Source organism: Manis javanica, chromosome 13 (assembly GCF_040802235.1).
Source record: "Manis javanica isolate MJ-LG chromosome 13, MJ_LKY, whole genome shotgun sequence".
Lineage (NCBI taxonomy): Eukaryota > Metazoa > Chordata > Mammalia > Pholidota > Manidae > Manis > Manis javanica.
Genome location: NC_133168.1, coordinates 76823758 through 76828104, shown reverse-complemented (window position 1 = coordinate 76828104; position 4347 = coordinate 76823758).

Here is a 4347-nt window from a genome sequence, read left to right as displayed (position 1 = left end):
TCAAGCCTTTTCCAAACACCTCATCCCACCTGGGAAAGGGTATTTCCCACCTCTTTCCACTTCTAGTCTTCCTGCATGGCCTAAGTGGGACAAGTAAAGCTAAGAAAAACTTGTGAAGGCTACAACCTACAGACAGAACTCCACTAGAAGACTTAGATTTAATCATAAGATACTAGGACACTTCCACCACTCATCACAAGGTCACACCAGCAGGGCTGTGGTATAATAACAGTGGGTTAGAGCTGAGAGGAGCACAAAAACTCTACCTAAGGAGGGGTCCTTAGGGAAGCTCAGACACAATGGGGAGACAAAGACAAGGACACTAGAGGAATGTGAAGCCTTTCAAACACACTCTTAGCTTTAGTGATGTCACTGCTAATGTAATGGAGCGCTCTTCCTGCCCCTCAACCTGGCTATCTCTTTCAGACCATTTGGGAGTAATTCAAATTACTTCCTCAAGAAACACATGTGAATACAAGGCTTCCTGAAATGTTCCACAAAACTGCATGAATTTCTAATCTCCAGTGCAGGGTTAAGTTCCCCCTTCCATGATCTTAGTGTCTGGTACTTGTCCCAGAGGTGCGTTTTAGTGGTCTTGATTACCTGCTTCTTTGACATTCTTTGTCTCTAACCACAACACAAGTTAATACCAGGGATTCACATGGTCACCTGTGTGTATCGGTTCCCACCATTCACAATTCCTGGCAGGGCCTCAAAATACACTGAATTCAAAGAGGACTGAGCCCATCTGCATATAGAAGAAGAGATGAGATGTGCTGAGATGTAATAACCATTGGATCCTTACTCAGATTTGAAGGTACAAGACCTAGAACTACCCTGGCTCATGTAATTCTTCCCTAGGATGCTATTCAGTAGATAATAGCCCTCGCTTTCTCCCTAAAACTAGCTCCAGTTGGATTTTAGAAATTCTTCTCTTTGGTAGTATAGAGAAAGGGCTAGAATGCTGTCTTTACTCCCAATGGGCTCTATCCTTAGAGAAGGGAATCTGCACTCCAGTAACGCTGAGCCAACAAGCCACGGCTTAGGAAATCACAAGGAAAGGGACAATTCATGTTCTGTCAACATCTGGGGAACCTTGGGGAAGCTGCTGGTCAGGGTTAGCTTGGGTCACATAATTCCTGAACTGATTACTGTGATAAAGGGTGGGAAAGAAGAGGGATTAGGACTGGAACAGAAGCACAGGGGTTGGACAGTTCCCACAAAGGAAAGGGAGGCGCTCATGTCAGAAGAAAGGTCAAAAGGTCAGAGGGACCCCAGAGCGACTAGTGACTGTTCATTACAGCTGGCTTCACCTTCCACCCCACCTCATTCTCAACAACTTAGGACTTTTGTGTTGATGGGATAAGGAGGAACAGAGGGGCATTTGAAAACATACAGTATTTGAAATAATTTCCTTCATGTTTATGGGGCTCAGGAAGTTTAAAAGTATATCTACTTTTCTCCAAGAAATGTAGTCTGACACAAGATTTTCTAAAATGTACCACCAAAATGGATAAAGTCATTCACTCATTTAATAGATTTTATTCTGTTCCAAAACAGGAATGCTACCTAGAACTTTGACTTATTTTTATGGTATATCAACAAGCCAAATACTTAGTCTCAAGCCATTTCCCAGGGAATCTAGTCCAAACTGCACTTCATGTAGGAATTACTTATAGCTTTTCTCTGACATTGATCTCAGGTTCTATTAAATACTTTCTATGATGAGAAACCCATTGCTTTGCAAACAAACAGTGCGGGTAAAATTGCAATATTTCCAGAATCTCTCACCTGTCTTTAGTGCATCTCCATATCAATAGGTAATTACAAGGGCAAGTGAGGGCATATCTTGACCAGAGAGGTTGGGTGGGGTCCCTTCTTCTGTAGCCGGGTCTCAAGAGAAATGGGAGAGCAGAAGTGGACGACTGCTTGTAAGAAATAAATGGGTTTTCCCACTTTATTTCTCCCTTTGACTGATTTTGGTTTCAAAGGTATTTTGCCCCAGGATTTTCCCCTGTAGTTACAAACAGAAAACAGACCATTTCATTATTAGATAACTGCAATCATTAGGTATGTTCTTCTTATAATAGACCTAAATTTTCTTTCTCACTATCATTATTATTTTTGTGTTACACTCTGTGGTATAGAATCTATTTTATCTTCCACATGACTATTTTTTTTAATTGTTTTTATTTATTTTATTTATTTTTATTTTTTTAAATTTTTTATTAAAGTATGATTAATATACACTCTTATGAAGGTTTCACATGAAAAAACAATGTGGTTACTACATTTACCCATATTATCAAGTCCCCACCCTTACCCCAGTGCAGTCACTGTCCATCAGTGCAGCAAGATGCCATAGATCCCCTATGTCTTTTCTCTGTACTACCCTGTTTTCCCCGTGACCCCCCACACCATTCCACATGACTATTTGAAGACACCTGTGCTCTCATCATTTTTCATCTTTTAGTTTTAATATCCGAATGTCTTAGTAGTATAGAAAGATATAAAAAGGTTATGATTAGAAAATCAGCTTTATAGTCTTAGCATCACTGAATCTTAAAAACACACTGGTACCTCTAAGGTTAGCCTTTGTGATTTCATTATTCATGAGTCACTTTGAAAGTTGTGCCATATGCTGCTTTATAATTTTTGGAGCATGATTTTATTTCAGTTACAAAAACATATCACTTGGTCAATGACTGCCCCTAGCTCCTGGCTGTCACATGCATGGAGGGACAATGTCTCTATGATATCATAGTTGGGGATTTGGAGATTGGGATATTTTCAGAACCATTCCTGGAAAATGTTAAATGAGTATTGTGCATATAGTAAATGTGTTACAGTTTAATTTTGTTTGAGTAAAGGATTGGTCATTGTTCATACCCCTAGTGCTTGTATTGGTCCATATATCACATCAGCCCTGGAAAAGTAATTACTCTTCTATAGGCTAACAAAACTTGATAAATTATAAATGCCTTCCAGTGGAAGTCTTCCTATCACCAAGCAGCAGTAATAAATCAACTAGGCAATCCCTTCTAGAAGTCACTTCATTACTGAGTGTGTAGTGAGAAAATGACTTTCTGTATTAGCATTGGTTACTTTGGAGGTAATGGGTATTATAGCAATATGAAAAACATGGCCTTAGGTACTATTTTCTCCATTGATGTCTAATTGGCATTTAAAGAATAATTTTGAACAATATAGTTGGATCTTTTTTTGTTTCAATATGGATGTTGATAAACGCATTTTTTCATGGCCTGTGTGATTTCAAAGCTGAAGCATGGCCTCTTGCTTGCTGTTGGCCGCTAGGGGAGGTCTTCCTTGCCTGTGGGACCTTCTATAGCATTGTTCACCAGATGGCCCTGCTCATGGCTCCTAAGCCCCAGAACACCTAGCTCCTCTGACCTCCCTTTCTGCTTCCTGTGCTCCTGCAAAAATCTCAACTTGGTGTACCCTGAATATATTTCTCTTGATTTTCAAGCAAAACTTAGAATCATCATTGTGGTCTCAAAGGCCCTACAAGCACTAACTCTTTCTCTCTAAGGTAACTCTCTCAGTAGAGTACCATAGAGCTGAAGCATTCATCTCATTGCAACCTTCCAGAGAGCAGATGAGATTGATGCAATTTAGGACTGGTGAGTAACCCTTCATGGCTTGGGCAAGGGAGTATGCAACAGGTTTCTCCACTTGGCCGTCATTGTTTCCCTCTGCATTTGGAGGTGGTAACTGAAGTGCAACCCACACACAAGGGAAAAGGAATTAAGTCCAACATCCTGGTGGGGAGCATCTGCACATATTGTTTTGAATTCTTTAGTAAGGATTATTTGTCCCTTCTCATTTATTTTTTTACTTAACCATTTCTTTATATCAGTATTGACTCATGGATATTTATTTTATTCTTGGAGTATAATCCAAGAGTTTTTAAAAATTTTCTTGTTCATTTTATACCAGCTTTGGCCATCAACCACCCTTTCAAGGAGTTATTGCCCATTTTAATTGAATTATCTATTTTATAAGCCCCACATATTGTAAATACATACTGCCAGTCTGTGACTTTTTTTTATACTCTTAATGGTGTATTTGATCAACAAAAGTTCTTAATTTTAATTAATCCCAATTTACACACCCATTTAAGGTTTTTTTTAAGCCATCAAACTGAAATAGAAGGACTTCTGTAGTCACAAAGGTTATCTACAAAGGCTGCGGTTATCTTTAAAACCATATAGCTTTCACACTTCATGGTTAAATATTGAAAACCTTCTGCCAATGGGTTTCAGCCCAGGGCAAGTTCACTATGGATTCAATATGACCAAAGAAAATTGACAGCAGAATGCTCTTTGG